The sequence below is a fragment of the Eumetopias jubatus genome, unplaced genomic scaffold (genome assembly GCF_037043125.1).
Source record: "Eumetopias jubatus isolate StellerSeaLion01/CBP00866 unplaced genomic scaffold, mEumJub1_p1.0 scaffold_10, whole genome shotgun sequence".
Lineage (NCBI taxonomy): Eukaryota > Metazoa > Chordata > Mammalia > Carnivora > Otariidae > Eumetopias > Eumetopias jubatus.
The window spans coordinates 532,751-554,663 of NW_028274816.1; positions in this window are offsets into that span (position 1 = coordinate 532,751).

A 21,913-nucleotide genomic window follows, 5' to 3' on the forward strand; every position below is an offset into this window, starting at 1 on the left:
AGAAAAAGCATTTGACAAAGTACAACATCCTTTCTTGATCAAAACTCTTCAGAGTATAGGGATAGAGGGTACATACCTCAACATCATAAAAGCCATCTATGAAAAACCTACAGCGAATATCATTCTCAATGGGGAAAGGCTGAGAGCTTTTCCCCTAAGGTCAGGAACGCGGCACGGATGTTCACTCGCACCACTGCTATTCCACATAGTATTAGAAGTCGTAGCCACAGCAATCAGACAACAAAAAGAAATCAAAGGCATCCAAATCGGCAAAGAGGAAGTCAAACTCTCACTCTTGGCAGATGATATGATACTGTATGTGGAAAACCCAAAAGACTCCACCCCAAAGCTGCTAGAACTCATACAGGAATTCAGTCAAGTAGCAGGATATAAAATCAATGCACAGAAATCAGTGGCATTCCTATACACCAACAACAAGACAGAAGAGAGACAAATCAAGGAGTCGATCCCATTTACAATTGCACCCAAAACCATTCGATACCTAGGAAGAAATCTAACCAAAGAGGCAAAGGATCTGTACTCAGAAAACGATAAAATACTCATGAAAGAAATTGAAGAGGACACAAAGAAAGGGAAAAGCGTTCCATGCTCATGGATTGGGAGAATCAACATTGTGAAGATGTCAATGCTACCTGGAGCAATCGACATATTCAATGCAATCCCCATCAAAATACCATCCACTTTTTTCAAAGAAATGGAACAAAGAATCCTAAAATTTGTATGGAACCAGAAGAGACCCAGAATAGCCAGAGGAATACTGAAAAAGAAAAGCAAAGCTGGCGGCATCACAATTCCCGACTTCCAGCTCTATTACAAAGCTGTGATCATCAAGACACTATGGTACTGGCACAAAAACAGACACATCGGTCAATGGAACAGAATCGAGAGCCCAGAAATGGACCCTCAACTCTATGGTCAACTTATTGTTGACAAAGCAGGAAAGAATGTCCAAGGGCAAAAAGACAGTCTCTTCAACAAATGGTGTTGGGAAAATTGGACAGCCACATGCAGAAGAATGAAACTGGATCATTTCCTTACACCACACACAAAAATAGACTCCAAATGGTTGAAAGACCTAAACGGGAGACAGGAGTCCATCCAAATCCTAAAGGAGAACACAGGTAGCAACCTTTTCGACCTTAGCCGCAGCAACTTCTTCCTAGAAACATCGCCAAAGGCACGGGAAGCCAGGGCAAAAATGAACTGTTGGGATTTCATCAAGATAAAAAGCTTTTGCACAGCAAAAGAAACAGTCCACAAAACCAAAAGACAACCGACAGAATGGGAGAAAATATTTGCAAATGACCTATCAGACAAAGGGCTAGTATCCAAAATCTATAAAGAACTTATCAAACTCAACACCCAAAGAACAAATAATCCAATCAAGAAAGGGGCAGAAGACATGAACAGACATCTCTCCAAAGAAGACATCCAAATGGCCAAGAGGCACATGAAAAAGTGCTCAACATCGCTCGGCATCAGGGAAATCCAAATCAAAACCTCCATGAGATACCACCTCACACCCGTCAGAATGGCTAAAATTAACAAGTCAGGGAACGACAGATGTTGGCGGGGATGTGGAGAAAGGGGAACCCTCCTCCACTGTTGGTGGGAATGCAAGCTGGGGCAACCCCTCTGGAAAACAGTATGTAGGTTCCTCAAACAGTTGAAATTAGAGCTACCGTTCGATCCAGCAATTGCACTACTGGGTATTGACCACAAAGATACAAATGTAGGGACCCGAAGGGGTACGTGTACCCCAATGATTATAGCAGCATTGTCCACCATAGCCAAACGGTGGAAAGAGCCAAGATGCCCATCGACAGATGAATGGCTAAAGAAGAGGTGGTATATATACACAATGGAATATTATGCAGCCATCAAAAGGAATGAGACCTTGCCATTTGCAACGACGTGGATGGAACTGGAGGGTGTTATGCTGAGTGAAATAAGTCAATCAGAGAAAGACACGTATCCCATGACCTCACTGATATGAGGAATTCTTAATCTCAGGAAAGAAGCTGAGTGTTACTGGAGTGGTTGGGGGTGGGAGGGATGGGGTGGCTGGGTGATAGACATTGGGGAGGGTATGTGCTACGGTGAGCGCTGTGAATGGTGCAAGACTGTTGAATCACAGATCTGTACTTCTGAAACAAATAACGCAACATATTTTAAGAAAAAAGACAAAGAAGAAGATAACAGGAGAGGAAGCAAAGGGGAGTATGTCAGAGGGGGAGACGAACCATGAGAGATGATGGACTCTGAAAAACAAACGGAGGGTTCTAGAGGGGAGGGGCGTAGGGGGATGGGTTAGCCTGGTGATGGGTATTGAGGAGGGCACGTTCTGCATGGAGCACTGGGTGTTATGAACAAACAATGAATCGTGGAACACTGCACCAAAAACTAATGATGTAATATATGGTGATTAAGATAACAATTAAAAAAAAAAAAAGCCAAAACAACAACAACAAAAAAAAACTAAAGACACAGGCTATCAGATTGGATTAAAAAACAAGACCCATCCATATGCTGTCTGCAAGAGACTCCTTTTAGACCGAAAGACACCCCCAGATTGAAAGTGAGGGGGTGGAAAACCACTTACCATGCTAATGGACACCAAAAGAAAGCTGGGGTGGCAATCCTTATATCAGACAAACTAGATTTTAAAACAAAGACTGTAACAAGAGATGAGGAAGGACACTATATCCTACTTAAAGGGTCTATCCAACAAGAAGATCTAACAATTGTAAATATCTATGCCCCGAACATGGGAGCAGCCAATTATATAAGGCAATTAATAACAAAAGCAAAGAAACACATGGACAACAATACAATAATAGTGGGGGACTTTAACACCCCCCTGACTGAAATGGACAGATCATCTAAGCAAAAGATCAACAAGGAAATAAAGACTTTAAATGACACACTGGACCAAATGGACTTCACAGACATATTCAGAGCATTCCATCCCAAAGCAACGGAATACACATTCTTCTCTAGTGCCCATGGAATATTCTCCAGAATTGATCACATCCCAGGTCACAAATCAGGTCTCAATCGGTACCAAAAGATTGGGATCATTCCCTGCATATTTTCAGACCACAATGCTTTGAGACTAGAACTCAACCACAAGAGGAAAGTCGGAAGGAACTCAAATACATGGAGGCTAAAGAGCATCCTACTAAAGAATGAATGGGTCAACCAAGAAATTAAAGAAGAATTAAAAAAATTCATGGAAACCTATGAAAATGGAAACACAACTGTTCAAAATCTTTGGGATACAGCAAAGGCAGTCCTGAGAGGAAAGTATATAGCAATACATGCCTTTCTCAAGAAACAAGAAAGGTCTCAAATACACAACCTAACCCTACACCTAAAGGAGCTGGAGAAAGAACAGCAAATAAAGCCTAAACCCAGCAGGAGAAGAGAAATCATAAAGATCAGAGCAGAAATCAATGAACTAGAAACCAAAAGAACAGTAGAACAGATCAACGAAACTAGGAGCTGGTTCTTTGAAAGAATTAACAAGATTGATAAACCCCTGGCCAGACTGATCAAAAAGAAAAGAGAAATGACCCAAATCAACAAAATCATGAATGAAAGAGGAGAGATCACAACCAACACCAAAGCAATACAAACAACTATAAGAACATATTATGAGCAACTCTATGCCAGCAAATGAGATAACCTGGAAGAAATGGGTGCATTCCTAGAGATGTATCAACTACCAAAATTGAGCCAGGAAGAAATAGAAAACCTGAACAGACCTATAACCACGAAGGAAATTGAAACAGTCATCAAAAATCTCCCAAGAAACAAAAGCCCAGGGCCAGATGGCTTCCCAGGGGAATTCTATCAGACATTTCAAGAGGAATTAATACCTATTCTCCTGAAAATGTTCCAAAAAATAGAAATGGAAGGGAAACTTCCAAACTCATTTTATGAGGCCAGCATTACCTTGATCCCAAAACCAGACAAAGACCCCATCCAAAAGGAGAATTACACACCAAGATCCTTGATGAACATGGATGCGAAAATTCTCACCAAAACCCTAGCCAATAGGATCCAACAGTACATTAAAAGGATTATTCACCAGGACCAAGAGGGATTTAGTCCTGGGCTGCAAGGCTGGTTCAACATCCGCAAATCAAGCAACGTGATACCATACATTAACAAAAGAAAGAACAAGAATCATAGGATCCTCTCCATAGATGCAGAAAAAGCATTTGACAAAGTACAACATCCTTTCTTGATCAAAACTCTTCAGAGTATAGGGATAGAGGGTACATACCTCAACATCATAAAAGCCATCTATGAAAAACCTACAGCGAATATCATTCTCAATGGGGAAAGGCTGAGAGCTTTTCCCCTAAGGTCAGGAAGGCGGCACGGATGTCCACTCGCACCACTGCTATTCCACATAGTATTAGAAGTCGTAGCCACAGCAATCAGACAACAAAAAGAAATCAAAGGCATCCAAATCGGCAAAGAGGAAGTCAAACTCTCACTCTTGGCAGATGATATGATACTGTATGTGGAAAACCCAAAAGACTCCACCCCAAAGCTGCTAGAACTCATACAGGAATTCAGTCAAGTAGCAGGATATAAAATCAATGCACAGAAATCAGTGGCATTCCTATACACCAACAACAAGACAGAAGAGAGACAAATCAAGGAGTCGATCCCATTTACAATTGCACCCAAAACCATTCGATACCTAGGAAGAAATCTAACCAAAGAGGCAAAGGATCTGTACTCAGAAAACGATAAAATACTCATGAAAGAAATTGAAGAAGACACAAAGAAAGGGAAAAACGTTCCATGCTCATGGATTGGGAGAATCAACATTGTGAAGATGTCAATGCTACCTAGAGCAATCGACACATTCAATGCAATCCCCATCAAACTACCATCCACTTTTTTCAAAGAAATGGAACAAAGAATCCTAAAATTTGTATGGAACCAGAAGAGACCCAGAATAGCCAGAGGAATACTGAAAAAGAAAAGCAAAGCTGGCGGCATCACAATTCCCGACTTCCAGCTCTATTACAAAGCTGTGATCATCAAGACACTATGGTACTGGCACAAAAACAGACACATCGGTCAATGGAACAGAATCGAGAGCCCAGAAAAGGACCCTCAACTCTATGGTCAACTTATTGTTGACAAAGCAGGAAAGAATGTCCAAGGGCAAAAAGACAGTCTCTTCAACAAATGGTGTTGGGAAAATTGGACAGCCACATGCAGAAGAATGAAAGTGGACCATTTCCTTACACCACACACAAAAATAGACTCCAAATGGTTGAAAGACCTAAACGGGAGACAGGAGTCCATCCAAATCCTAAAGGAGAACACAGGTAGCAACCTTTTCGACCTTAGCCGCAGCAACTTCTTCCTAGAAACATCGCCAAAGGCACGGGAAGCCAGGGCAAAAATGAACTATTGGGATTTCATCAAGATAAAAAGCTTTTGCACAGCAAAAGAAACAGTCCACAAATCCAAAAGACAACCGACAGAATGGGAGAAAATATTCGCAAATGACCTATCAGACAAAGGGCTAGTATCCAAAATCTATAAAGAACTTATCAAACTCAACACCCAAAGAACAAATAATCCAATCAAGAAAGGGGCAGAAGACATGAACAGACATCTCTCCAAAGAAGACATCCAAATGGCCAAGAGGCACATGAAAAAGTGCTCAACATCGCTCGGCATCAGGGAAATCCAAATCAAAACCTCCATGAGATACCACCTCACACCCGTCAGAATGGCTAAAATTAACAAGTCAGGGAACGACAGATGTTGGCGGGGATGTGGAGAAAGGGGAACCCTCCTCCACTGTTGGTGGGAATGCAAGCTGGGGCAACCCCTCTGGAAAACAGTATGGAGGTTCCTCAAACAGTTGAAATTAGAGCTACCGTTCGATCCAGCAATTGCACTACTGGGTATTGACCACAAAGATACAAATGTAGGGACCCGAAGGGGTACGTGTACCCCAATGATTATAGCAGCAATGTCCACCATAGCCAAACGGTGGAAAGAGCCAAGATGGCCATCGACAGATGAATGGCTAAAGAAGAGGTGGTATATATACACAATGGAATATTATGCAGCCATCAAAAGGAATGAGACCTTGCCATTTGCAACGACGTGGATGGAACTGGAGGGTGTTATGCTGAGTGAAATAAGTCAATCAGAGAAAGACACGTATCCCATGACCTCACTGATATGAGGAATTCTTAATCTCAGGAAAGAAGCTGAGTGTTACTGGAGTGGTTGGGGGTGGGAGGGATGGGGTGGCTGGGTGATAGACATTGGGGAGGGTATGTGCTACGGTGAGCGCTGTGAATGGTGCAAGACTGTTGAATCACAGATCTGTACTTCTGAAACAAATAACGCAACATATTTTAAGAAAAAAGACAAAGAAGAAGATAACAGGAGAGGAAGCAAAGGGGAGTATGTCAGAGGGGGAGACGAACCATGAGAGATGATGGACTCTGAAAAACAAACGGAGGGTTCTAGAGGGGAGGGGCGTAGGGGGATGGGTTAGCCTGGTGATGGGTATTGAGGAGGGCACGTTCTGCATGGAGCACTGGGTGTTATGAACAAACAATGAATCGTGGAACACTGCACCAAAAACTAATGATGTAATATATGGTGATTAAGATAACAATTAAAAAAAAAAAGCCAAAACAACAACCACAACAAAAAACAAAAGACACAGGCTATCAGATTGGATTAAAAAACAAGACCCATCCATATGCTGTCTGCAAGAGACTCCTTTTAGACCGAAAGACACCCCCAGATTGAAAGTGAGGGGGTGGAAAACCACTTACCATGCTAATGGACACCAAAAGAAAGCTGGGGTGGCAATCCTTATATCAGACAAACTAGATTTTAAAACAAAGACTGTAACAAGAGATGAGGCAGGACACTATATCCTACTTAAAGGGTCTATCCAACAAGAAGATCTAACAAATGTAAATATCTATGCCCCGAACATGGGAGCAGCCAATTATATAAGGCAATTAATAACAAAAGCAAAGAAACACATTGACAACAATACAATAATAGTGGGGGACTTTAACACCCCCCTGACTGAAATGGACAGATCATCTAAGCAAAAGATCAACAAGGAAATAAAGACTTTAAATGAAACACTGGACCAAATGGACTTCACAGACATATTCAGAGCATTCCATCCCAAAGCAACGGAATACACATTCTTCTCTAGTGCCCATGGAACATTCTCCAGAATTGATCACATCCCAGGTCACAAATCAGGTCTCAATCGGTACCAAAAGATTGGGATCATTCCCTGCATATTTTCAGACCACAATGCTTTGAGACTAGAACTCAACCACAAGAGGAAAGTCGGAAGGAACTCAAATACATGGAGGCTAAAGAGCATCCTACTAAAGAATGAATGGGTCAACCAAGAAATTAAAGAAGAATTAAAAAAATTCATGGAAACCAATGAAAATGGAAACACAACTGTTCATAATCTTTGGGATACAGCAAAGGCAGTCCTGAGAGGAAAGTATATAGCAATACATGCCTTTCTCAAGAAACAAGAAAGGTCTCAAATACACAACCTAACCCTACACCTAAAGGAGCTGGAGAAAGAACAGCAAATAAAGCCTAAACCCAGCAGGAGAAGAGAAATCATAAAGATCAGAGCAGAAATCAATGAACTAGAAACCAAAAGAACAGTAGAACAGATCAACGAAACTAGGAGCTGGTTCTTTGAAAGAATTAACAAGATTGATAAACCCCTGGCCAGACTGATCAAAAAGAAAAGAGAAATGACCCAAATCAACAAAATCATGAATGAAAGAGGAGAGATCACAACCAACACCAAAGCAATACAAACAACTATAAGAACATATTATGAGCAACTCTATGCCAGCAAATTAGATAACCTGGAAGAAATGGGTGCATTCCTAGAGATGTATCAACTACCAAAATTGAGCCAGGAAGAAATAGAAAACCTGAACAGACCTATAACCACGAAGGAAATTGAAACAGTCATCAAAAATCTCCCAAGAAACAAAAGCCCAGGGCCAGATGGCTTCCCAGGGGAATTCTATCAGACATTTCAAGAGGAATTAATACCTATTCTCCTGAAAATGTTCCAAAAAATAGAAATGGAAGGGAAACTTCCAAACTCATTTTATGAGGCCAGCATTACCTTGATCCCAAAACCAGACAAAGACCCCATCCAAAAGGAGAATTACACACCAAGATCCTTGATGAACATGGATGCGAAAATTCTCACCAAAACCCTAGCCAATAGGATCCAACAGTACATTAAAAGGATTATTCACCAGGACCAAGAGGGATTTAGTCCTGGGCTGCAAGGCTGGTTCAACATCCGCAAATCAATCAACGTGATACCATACATTAACAAAAGAAAGAACAAGAATCATAGGATCCTCTCCATAGATGCAGAAAAAGCATTTGACAAAGTACAACATCCTTTCTTGATCAAAACTCTTCAGAGTATAGGGATAGAGGGTACATGCCTCAACATCATAAAAGCCATCTATGAAAAACCTACAGCGAATATCATTCTCAATGGGGAAAGGCTGAGAGCTTTTCCCCTAAGGTCAGGAACGCGGCACGGATGTCCACTCGCACCACTGCTATTCCACATAGTATTAGAAGTCGTAGCCACAGCAATCAGACAACAAAAAGAAATCAAAGGCATCCAAATCGGCAAAGAGGAAGTCAAACTCTCACTCTTGGCAGATGATATGATACTGTATGTGGAAAACCCAAAAGACTCCACCCCAAAGCTGCTAGAACTCATACAGGAATTCAGTCAAGTAGCAGGATATAAAATCAATGCACAGAAATCAGTGGCATTCCTATACACCAACAACAAGACAGAAGAGAGACAAATCAAGGAGTCGATCCCATTTACAATTACACCCAAAAGCATTCGATACCTAGGAAGAAATCTAACCAAAGAGGCAAAGGATCTGTACTCAGAAAACGATAAAATACTCATGAAAGAAATTGAAGAGGACACAAAGAAAGGGAAAAACGTTCCATGCTCATGGATTGGGAGAATCAACATTGTGAAGATGTCAATGCTACCTAGAGCAATCGACACATTCAATGCAATCCCCATCAAACTACCATCCACTTTTTTCAAAGAAATGGAACAAAGAATCCTAAAATTTGTATGGAACCAGAAGAGACCCAGAATAGCCAGAGGAATACTGAAAAAGAAAAGCAAAGCTGGCGGCATCACAATTCCGGACTTCCAGCTCTATATACAAAGCTGTGATCATCAAGACACTATGGTACTGGCACAAAAACAGACACATCGGTCAATGGAACAGAATCGAGAGCCCAGAAATGGACCCTCAACTCTATGGTCAACTTATTGTTGACAAAGCAGGAAAGAATGTCCAAGGGCAAAAAGACAGTCTCTTCAACAAATGGTGTTGGGAAAATTGGACAGCCACATGCAGAAGAATGAAAGTGGACCATTTCCTTACACCACACACAAAAATAGACTCCAAATGGTTGAAAGACCTAAACGGGAGACAGGAGTCCATCCAAATCCTAAAGGAGAACACAGGTAGCAACCTTTTCGACCTTAGCCGCAGCAACTTCTTCCTAGAAACATCGCCAAAGGCACGGGAAGCCAGGGCAAAAATGAACTATTGGGATTTCATCAAGATAAAAAGCTTTTGCACAGCAAAAGAAACAGTCCACAAAACCAAAAGACAACCGACAGAATGGGAGAAAATATTTGCAAATGACCTATCAGACAAAGGGCTAGTATCCAAAATCTATAAAGAACTTATCAAACTCAACACCCAAAGAACAAATAATCCAATCAAGAAAGGGGCAGAAGACATGAACAGACATCTCTCCAAAGAAGACATCCAAATGGCCAAGAGGCACATGAAAAAGTGCTCAACATCGCTCGGCATCAGGGAAATCCAAATCAAAACCTCCATGAGATACCACCTCACACCCGTCAGAATGGCTAAAATTAACAAGTCAGGGAACGACAGATGTTGGCGGGGATGTGGAGAAAGGGGAACCCTCCTCCACTGTTGGTGGGAATGCAAGCTGGGGCAACCCCTCTGGAAAACAGTATGGAGGTTCCTCAAACAGTTGAAATTAGAGCTACCGTTCGATCCAGCAATTGCACTACTGGGTATTGACCACAAAGATACAAATGTAGGGACCCGAAGGGGTACGTGTACCCCAATGATTATAGCAGCATTGTCCACCATAGCCAAACGGTGGAAAGAGCCAAGATGCCCATCGACAGATGAATGGCTAAAGAAGAGGTGGTATATATACACAATGGAATATTATGCAGCCATCAAAAGGAATGAGACCTTGCCATTTGCAACGACGTGGATGGAACTGGAGGGTGTTATGCTGAGTGAAATAAGTCAATCAGAGAAAGACACGTATCCCATGACCTCACTGATATGAGGAATTCTTAATCTCAGGAAAGAAGCTGAGTGTTACTGGAGTGGTTGGGGGTGGGAGGGATGGGGTGGCTGGGTGATAGACATTGGGGAGGGTATGTGCTACGGTGAGCGCTGTGAATGGTGCAAGACTGTTGAATCACAGATCTGTACTTCTGAAACAAATAACGCAACATATTTTAAGAAAAAAGACAAAGAAGAAGATAACAGGAGAGGAAGCAAAGGGGAGTATGTCAGAGGGGGAGACGAACCATGAGAGATGATGGACTCTGAAAAACAAACGGAGGGTTCTAGAGGGGAGGGGCGTAGGGGGATGGGTTAGCCTGGTGATGGGTATTGAGGAGGGCACGTTCTGCATGGAGCACTGGGTGTTATGAACAAACAATGAATCGTGGAACACTGCACCAAAAACTAATGATGTAATATATGGTGATTAAGATAACAATTAAAAAAAAAAAGCCAAAACAACAACCACAACAAAAAACAAAAGACACAGGCTATCAGATTGGATTAAAAAACAAGACCCATCCATATGCTGTCTGCAAGAGACTCCTTTTAGACCGAAAGACACCCCCAGATTGAAAGTGAGGGGGTGGAAAACCACTTACCATGCTAATGGACACCAAAAGAAAGCTGGGGTGGCAATCCTTATATCAGACAAACTAGATTTTAAAACAAAGACTGTAACAAGAGATGAGGCAGGACACTATATCCTACTTAAAGGGTCTATCCAACAAGAAGATCTAACAAATGTAAATATCTATGCCCCGAACATGGGAGCAGCCAATTATATAAGGCAATTAATAACAAAAGCAAAGAAACACATGGACAACAATACAATAATAGTGGGGGACTTTAACACCCCCCTGACTGAAATGGACAGATCATCTAAGCAAAAGATCAACAAGGAAATAAAGACTTTAAATGAAACACTGGACCAAATGGACTTCACAGACATATTCAGAGCATTCCATCCCAAAGCAACGGAATACACATTCTTCTCTAGTGCCCATGGAACATTCTCCAGAATTGATCACATCCCAGGTCACAAATCAGGTCTCAATCGGTACCAAAAGATTGGGATCATTCCCTGCATATTTTCAGACCACAATGCTTTGAGACTAGAACTCAACCACAAGAGGAAAGTCGGAAGGAACTCAAATACATGGAGGCTAAAGAGCATCCTACTAAAGAATGAATGGGTCAACCAAGAAATTAAAGAAGAATTAAAAAAATTCATGGAAACCAATGAAAATGGAAACACAACTGTTCAAAATCTTTGGGATACAGCAAAGGCAGTCCTGAGAGGAAAGTATATAGCAATACATGCCTTTCTCAAGAAACAAGAAAGGTCTCAAATACACAACCTAACCCTACACCTAAAGGAGCTGGAGAAAGAACAGCAAATAAAGCCTAAACCCAGCAGGAGAAGAGAAATCATAAAGATCAGAGCAGAAATCAATGAACTAGAAACCAAAAGAACAGTAGAACAGATCAACGAAACTAGGAGCTGGTTCTTTGAAAGAATTAACAAGATTGATAAACCCCTGGCCAGACTGATCAAAAAGAAAAGAGAAATGACCCAAATCAACAAAATCATGAATGAAAGAGGAGAGATCACAACCAACACCAAAGCAATACAAACAACTATAAGAACATATTATGAGCAACTCTATGCCAGCAAATGAGATAACCTGGAAGAAATGGGTGCATTCCTAGAGATGTATCAACTACCAAAATTGAGCCAGGAAGAAATAGAAAACCTGAACAGACCTATAACCACGAAGGAAATTGAAACAGTCATCAAAAATCTCCCAAGAAACAAAAGCCCAGGGCCAGATGGCTTCCCAGGGGAATTCTATCAGACATTTCAAGAGGAATTAATACCTATTCTCCTGAAAATGTTCCAAAAAATAGAAATGGAAGGGAAACTTCCAAACTCATTTTATGAGGCCAGCATTACCTTGATCCCAAAACCAGACAAAGACCCCATCCAAAAGGAGAATTACACACCAAGATCCTTGATGAACATGGATGCGAAAATTCTCACCAAAACCCTAGCCAATAGGATCCAACAGTACATTAAAAGGATTATTCACCAGGACCAAGAGGGATTTAGTCCTGGGCTGCAAGGCTGGTTCAACATCCGCAAATCAATCAACGTGATACCATACATTAACAAAAGAAAGAACAAGAATCATAGGATCCTCTCCATAGATGCAGAAAAAGCATTTGACAAAGTACAACATCCTTTCTTGATCAAAACTCTTCAGAGTATAGGGATAGAGGGTACATGCCTCAACATCATAAAAGCCATCTATGAAAAACCTACAGCGAATATCATTCTCAATGGGGAAAGGCTGAGAGCTTTTCCCCTAAGGTCAGGAACGCGGCACGGATGTCCACTCGCACCACTGCTATTCCACATAGTATTAGAAGTCGTAGCCACAGCAATCAGACAACAAAAAGAAATCAAAGGCATCCAAATCGGCAAAGAGGAAGTCAAACTCTCACTCTTGGCAGATGATATGATACTGTATGTGGAAAACCCAAAAGACTCCACCCCAAAGCTGCTAGAACTCATACAGGAATTCAGTCAAGTAGCAGGATATAAAATCAATGCACAGAAATCAGTGGCATTCCTATACACCAACAACAAGACAGAAGAGAGACAAATCAAGGAGTCGATCCCATTTACAATTACACCCAAAACCATTCGATACCTAGGAAGAAATCTAACCAAAGAGGCAAAGGATCTGTACTCAGAAAACGATAAAATACTCATGAAAGAAATTGAAGAGGACACAAAGAAAGGGAAAAACGTTCCATGCTCATGGATTGGGAGAATCAACATTGTGAAGATGTCAATGCTACCTAGAGCAATCGACACATTCAATGCAATCCCCATCAAACTACCATCCACTTTTTTCAAAGAAATGGAACAAAGAATCCTAAAATTTGTATGGAACCAGAAGAGACCCAGAATAGCCAGAGGAATACTGAAAAAGAAAAGCAAAGCTGGCGGCATCACAATTCCGGACTTCCAGCTCTATATACAAAGCTGTGATCATCAAGACACTATGGTACTGGCACAAAAACAGACACATCGGTCAATGGAACAGAATCGAGAGCCCAGAAATGGACCCTCAACTCTATGGTCAACTTATTGTTGACAAAGCAGGAAAGAATGTCCAAGGGCAAAAAGACAGTCTCTTCAACAAATGGTGTTGGGAAAATTGGACAGCCACATGCAGAAGAATGAAAGTGGACCATTTCCTTACACCACACACAAAAATAGACTCCAAATGGTTGAAAGACCTAAACGGGAGACAGGAGTCCATCCAAATCCTAAAGGAGAACACAGGTAGCAACCTTTTCGACCTTAGCCGCAGCAACTTCTTCCTAGAAACATCGCCAAAGGCACGGGAAGCCAGGGCAAAAATGAACTATTGGGATTTCATCAAGATAAAAAGCTTTTGCACAGCAAAAGAAACAGTCCACAAAACCAAAAGACAACCGACAGAATGGGAGAAAATATTTGCAAATGACCTATCAGACAAAGGGCTAGTATCCAAAATCTATAAAGAACTTATCAAACTCAACACCCAAAGAACAAATAATCCAATCAAGAAAGGGGCAGAAGACATGAACAGACATCTCTCCAAAGAAGACATCCAAATGGCCAAGAGGCACATGAAAAAGTGCTCAACATCGCTCGGCATCAGGGAAATCCAAATCAAAACCTCCATGAGATACCACCTCACACCCGTCAGAATGGCTAAAATTAACAAGTCAGGGAACGACAGATGTTGGCGGGGATGTGGAGAAAGGGGAACCCTCCTCCACTGTTGGTGGGAATGCAAGCTGGGGCAACCCCTCTGGAAAACAGTATGGAGGTTCCTCAAACAGTTGAAATTAGAGCTACCGTTCGATCCAGCAATTGCACTACTGGGTATTGACCACAAAGATACAAATGTAGGGACCCGAAGGGGTACGTGTACCCCAATGATTATAGCAGCATTGTCCACCATAGCCAAACGGTGGAAAGAGCCAAGATGCCCATCGACAGATGAATGGCTAAAGAAGAGGTGGTATATATACACAATGGAATATTATGCAGCCATCAAAAGGAATGAGACCTTGCCATTTGCAACGACGTGGATGGAACTGGAGGGTGTTATGCTGAGTGAAATAAGTCAATCAGAGAAAGACACGTATCCCATGACCTCACTGATATGAGGAATTCTTAATCTCAGGAAAGAAGCTGAGTGTTACTGGAGTGGTTGGGGGTGGGAGGGATGGGGTGGCTGGGTGATAGACATTGGGGAGGGTATGTGCTACGGTGAGCGCTGTGAATGGTGCAAGACTGTTGAATCACAGATCTGTACTTCTGAAACAAATAACGCAACATATTTTAAGAAAAAAGACAAAGAAGAAGATAACAGGAGAGGAAGCAAAGGGGAGTATGTCAGAGGGGGAGACGAACCATGAGAGATGATGGACTCTGAAAAACAAACGGAGGGTTCTAGAGGGGAGGGGCGTAGGGGGATGGGTTAGCCTGGTGATGGGTATTGAGGAGGGCACGTTCTGCATGGAGCACTGGGTGTTATGAACAAACAATGAATCGTGGAACACTGCACCAAAAACTAATGATGTAATATATGGTGATTAAGATAACAATTAAAAAAAAAAAGCCAAAACAACAACCACAACAAAAAACAAAAGACACAGGCTATCAGATTGGATTAAAAAACAAGACCCATCCATATGCTGTCTGCAAGAGACTCCTTTTAGACCGAAAGACACCCCCAGATTGAAAGTGAGGGGGTGGAAAACCACTTACCATGCTAATGGACACCAAAAGAAAGCTGGGGTGGCAATCCTTATATCAGACAAACTAGATTTTAAAACAAAGACTGTAACAAGAGATGAGGCAGGACACTATATCCTACTTAAAGGGTCTATCCAACAAGAAGATCTAACAAATGTAAATATCTATGCCCCGAACATGGGAGCAGCCAATTATATAAGGCAATTAATAACAAAAGCAAAGAAACACATGGACAACAATACAATAATAGTGGGGGACTTTAACACCCCCCTGACTGAAATGGACAGATCATCTAAGCAAAAGATCAACAAGGAAATAAAGACTTTAAATGAAACACTGGACCAAATGGACTTCACAGACATATTCAGAGCATTCCATCCCAAAGCAACGGAATACACATTCTTCTCTAGTGCCCATGGAACATTCTCCAGAATTGATCACATCCCAGGTCACAAATCAGGTCTCAATCGGTACCAAAAGATTGGGATCATTCCCTGCATATTTTCAGACCACAATGCTTTGAGACTAGAACTCAACCACAAGAGGAAAGTCGGAAGGAACTCAAATACATGGAGGCTAAAGAGCATCCTACTAAAGAATGAATGGGTCAACCAAGAAATTAAAGAAGAATTAAAAAAATTCATGGAAACCAATGAAAATGGAAACACAACTGTTCAAAATCTTTGGGATACAGCAAAGGCAGTCCTGAGAGGAAAGTATATAGCAATACATGCCTTTCTCAAGAAACAAGAAAGGTCTCAAATACACAACCTAACCCTACACCTAAAGGAGCTGGAGAAAGAACAGCAAATAAAGCCTAAACCCAGCAGGAGAAGAGAAATCATAAAGATCAGAGCAGAAATCAATGAACTAGAAACCAAAAGAACAGTAGAACAGATCAACGAAACTAGGAGCTGGTTCTTTGAAAGAATTAACAAGATTGATAAACCCCTGGCCAGACTGATCAAAAAGAAAAGAGAAATGACCCAAATCAACAAAATCATGAATGAAAGAGGAGAGATCACAACCAACACCAAAGCAATACAAACAACTATAAGAACATATTATGAGCAACTCTATGCCAGCAAATGAGATAACCTGGAAGAAATGGGTGCATTCCTAGAGATGTATCAACTACCAAAATTGAGCCAGGAAGAAATAGAAAACCTGAACAGACCTATAACCACGAAGGAAATTGAAACAGTCATCAAAAATCTCCCAAGAAACAAAAGCCCAGGGCCAGATGGCTTCCCAGGGGAATTCTATCAGACATTTCAAGAGGAATTAATACCTATTCTCCTGAAAATGTTCCAAAAAATAGAAATGGAAGGGAAACTTCCAAACTCATTTTATGAGGCCAGCATTACCTTGATCCCAAAACCAGACAAAGACCCCATCCAAAAGGAGAATTACACACCAAGATCCTTGATGAACATGGATGCGAAAATTCTCACCAAAACCCTAGCCAATAGGATCCAACAGTACATTAAAAGGATTATTCACCAGGACCAAGAGGGATTTAGTCCTGGGCTGCAAGGCTGGTTCAACATCCGCAAATCAATCAACGTGATACCATACATTAACAAAAGAAAGAACAAGAATCATAGGATCCTCTCCATAGATGCAGAAAAAGCATTTGACAAAGTACAACATCCTTTCTTGATCAAAACTCTTCAGAGTATAGGGATAGAGGGTACATGCCTCAACATCATAAAAGCCATCTATGAAAAACCTACAGCGAATATCATTCTCAATGGGGAAAGGCTGAGAGCTTTTCCCCTAAGGTCAGGAACGCGGCACGGATGTCCACTCGCACCACTGCTATTCCACATAGTATTAGAAGTCGTAGCCACAGCAATCAGACAACAAAAAGAAATCAAAGGCATCCAAATCGGCAAAGAGGAAGTCAAACTCTCACTCTTGGCAGATGATATGATACTGTATGTGGAAAACCCAAAAGACTCCACCCCAAAGCTGCTAGAACTCATACAGGAATTCAGTCAAGTAGCTGGATATAAAATCAATGCACAGAAATCAGTGGCATTCCTATACACAAACAACAAGACAGAAGAGAGACAAATCAAGGAGTCGATCCCATTTACAATTACACCCAAAACCTTTCGATACCTAGGAAGAAATATAACCAAAGAGGCAAAGGATCTGTACTCAGAAAACGATAAAATACTCATGAAAGAAATTGAAGAGGACACAAAGAAAGGGAAAAACGTTCCATGCTCATGGATTGGGAGAATCAACATTGTGAAGATGTCAATGCTACCTAGAGCAATCGACACATTCAATGCAATCCCCATCAAACTACCATCCACTTTTTTCAAAGAAATGGAACAAAGAATCCTAAAATTTGTATGGAACCAGAAGAGACCCAGAATAGCCAGAGGAATACTGAAAAAGAAAAGCAAAGCTGGCGGCATCACAATTCCCGACTTCCAGCTCTATTACAAAGCTGTGATCATCAAGACACTATGGTACTGGCACAAAAACAGACACATCGGTCAATGGAACAGAATCGAGAGCCCAGAAATGGACCCTCAACTCTATGGTCAACTTATTGTTGACAAAGCAGGAAAGAATGTCCAAGGGCAAAAAGACAGTCTCTTCAACAAATGGTGTTGGGAAAATTGGACAGCCACATGCAGAAGAATGAAAGTGGACCATTTCCTTACACCACACACAAAAATAGACTCCAAATGGTTGAAAGACCTAAACGGGAGACAGGAGTCCATCCAAATCCTAAAGGAGAACACAGGTAGCAACCTTTTCGACCTTAGCCGCAGCAACTTCTTCCTAGAAACATCGCCAAAGGCACGGGAAGCCAGGGCAAAAATGAACTATTGGGATTTCATCAAGATAAAAAGCTTTGGCACTGCAAAAGAAACAGTCCACAAAACCAAAAGACAACCGACAGAATGGGAGAAAATATTTGCAAATGACCTATCAGACAAAGGGCTAGTATCCAAAATCTATAAAGAACTTATCAAACTCAACACCCAAAGAACAAATAATCCAATCAAGAAAGGGGCAGAAGACATGAACAGACATCTCTCCAAAGAAGACATCCAAATGGCCAAGAGGCACATGAAAAAGTGCTCAACATCGCTCGGCATCAGGGAAATCCAAATCAAAACCTCCATGAGATACCACCTCACACCCGTCAGAATGGCTAAAATTAACAAGTCAGGGAACGACAGATGTTGGCGGGGATGTGGAGAAAGGGGAACCCTCCTCCACTGTTGGTGGGAATGCAAGCTGGGGCAACCCCTCTGGAAAACAGTATGGAGGTTCCTCAAACAGTTGAAATTAGAGCTACCGTTCGATCCAGCAATTGCACTACTGGGTATTGACCACAAAGATACAAATGTAGGGACCCGAAGGGGTACGTGTACCCCAATGATTATAGCAGCATTGTCCACCATAGCCAAACGGTGGAAAGAGCCAAGATGCCCATCGACAGATGAATGGCTAAAGAAGAGGTGGTATATATACACAATGGAATATTATGCAGCCATCAAAAGGAATGAGACCTTGCCATTTGCAACGACGTGGATGGAACTGGAGGGTGTTATGCTGAGTGAAATAAGTCAATCAGAGAAAGACACGTATCCCATGACCTCACTGATATGAGGAATTCTTAATCTCAGGAAAGAAGCTGAGTGTTACTGGAGTGGTTGGGGGTGGGAGGGATGGGGTGGCTGGGTGATAGACATTGGGGAGGGTATGTGCTACGGTGAGCGCTGTGAATGGTGCAAGACTGTTGAATCACAGATCTGTACTTCTGAAACAAATAACGCAACATATTTTAAGAAAAAAGACAAAGAAGAAGATAACAGGAGAGGAAGCAAGGGGAGTATGTCAGAGGGGGAGACGAACCATGAGAGATGATGGACTCTGAAAAACAAACGGAGGGTTCTAGAGGGGAGGGGCGTAGGGGGATGGGTTAGCCTGGTGATGGGTATTGAGGAGGGCACGTTCTGCATGGAGCACTGGGTGTTATGAACAAACAATGAATCGTGGAACACTGCACCAAAAACTAATGATGTAATATATGGTGATTAAGATAACAATTAAAAAAAAAAAGCCAAAACAACAACCACAACAAAAAACAAAAGACACAGGCTATCAGATTGGATTAAAAAACAAGACCCATCCATATGCTGTCTGCAAGAGACTCCTTTTAGACCGAAAGACACCCCCAGATTGAAAGTGAGGGGGTGGAAAACCACTTACCATGCTAATGGACACCAAAAGAAAGCTGGGGTGGCAATCCTTATATCAGACAAACTAGATTTTAAAACAAAGACTGTAACAAGAGATGAGGCAGGACACTATATCCTACTTAAAGGGTCTATCCAACAAGAAGATCTAACAATTGTAAATATCTATGCCCCGAACATGGGAGCAGCCAATTATATAAGGCAATTAATAACAAAAGCAAAGAAACACATTGACAACAATACAATAATAGTGGGGGACTTTAACACCCCCCTGACTGAAATGGACAGATCATCTAAGCAAAAGATCAACAAGGAAATAAAGACTTTAAATGACACACTGGACCAAATGGACTTCACAGACATATTCAGAGCATTCCATCCCAAAGCAACGGAATACACATTCTTCTCTAGTGCCCATGGAACATTCTCCAGAATTGATCACATCCCAGGTCACAAATCAGGTCTCAATCGGTACCAAAAGATTGGGATCATTCCCTGCATATTTTCAGACCACAATGCTTTGAGACTAGAACTCAACCACAAGAGGAAAGTCGGAAGGAACTCAAATACATGGAGGCTAAAGAGCATCCTACTAAAGAATGAATGGGTCAACCAAGAAATTAAAGAAGAATTAAAAAAATTCATGGAAACCAATGAAAATGGAAACACAACTGTTCAAAATCTTTGGGATACAGCAAAGGCAGTCCTGAGAGGAAAGTATATAGCAATACATGCCTTTCTCAAGAAACAAGAAAGGTCTCAAATACACAACCTAACCCTACACCTAAAGGAGCTGGAGAAAGAACAGCAAATAAAGCCTAAACCCAGCAGGAGAAGAGAAATCATAAAGATCAGAGCAGAAATCAATGAACTAGAAACCAAAAGAACAGTAGAACAGATCAACGAAACTAGGAGCTGGTTCTTTGAAAGAATTAACAAGATTGATAAACCCCTGGCCAGACTGATCAAAAAGAAAAGAGAAATGACCCAAATCAACAAAATCATGAATGAAAGAGGAGAGATCACAACCAACACCAAAGCAATACAAACAACTATAAGAACATATTATGAGCAACTCTATGCCAGCAAATGAGATAACCTGGAAGAAATGGGTGCATTCCTAGAGATGTATCAACTACCAAAATTGAGCCAGGAAGAAATAGAAAACCTGAACAGACCTATAACCACGAAGGAAATTGAAACAGTCATCAAAAATCTCCCAAGAAACAAAAGCCCAGGGCCAGATGGCTTCCCAGGGGAATTCTATCAGACATTTCAAGAGGAATTAATACCTATTCTCCTGAAAATGTTCCAAAAAATAGAAATGGAAGGGAAACTTCCAAACTCATTTTATGAGGCCAGCATTACCTTGATCCCAAAACCAGACAAAGACCCCATCCAAAAGGAGAATTACACACCAAGATCCTTGATGAACATGGATGCGAAAATTCTCACCAAAACCCTAGCCAATAGGATCCAACAGTACATTAAAAGGATTATTCACCAGGACCAAGAGGGATTTAGTCCTGGGCTGCAAGGCTGGTTCAACATCCGCAAATCAATCAACGTGATACCATACATTAACAAAAGAAAGAACAAGAATCATAGGATCCTCTCCATAGATGCAGAAAAAGCATTTGACAAAGTACAACATCCTTTCTTGATCAAAACTCTTCAGAGTATAGGGATAGAGGGTACATGCCTCAACATCATAAAAGCCATCTATGAAAAACCTACAGCGAATATCATTCTCAATGGGGAAAGGCTGAGAGCTTTTCCCCTAAGGTCAGGAACGCGGCACGGATGTCCACTCGCACCACTGCTATTCCACATAGTATTAGAAGTCGTAGCCACAGCAATCAGACAACAAAAAGAAATCAAAGGCATCCAAATCGGCAAAGAGGAAGTCAAACTCTCACTCTTGGCAGATGATATGATACTGTATGTGGAAAACACAAAAGACTCCACCCCAAAGCTGCTAGAACTCATACAGGAATTCAGTCAAGTAGCAGGATATAAAATCAATGCACAGAAATCAGTGGCATTCCTATACACCAACAACAAGACAGAAGAGAGACAAATCAAGGAGTCGATCCCATTTACAATTACACCCAAAAGCATTCGATACCTAGGAAGAAATCTAACCAAAGAGGCAAAGGATCTGTACTCAGAAAACGATAAAATACTCATGAAAGAAATTGAAGAGGACACAAAGAAAGGGAAAAACGTTCCATGCTCATGGATTGGGAGAATCAACATTGTGAAGATGTCAATGCTACCTAGAGCAATCGACACATTCAATGCAATCCCCATCAAACTACCATCCACTTTTTTCAAAGAAATGGAACAAAGAATCCTAAAATTTG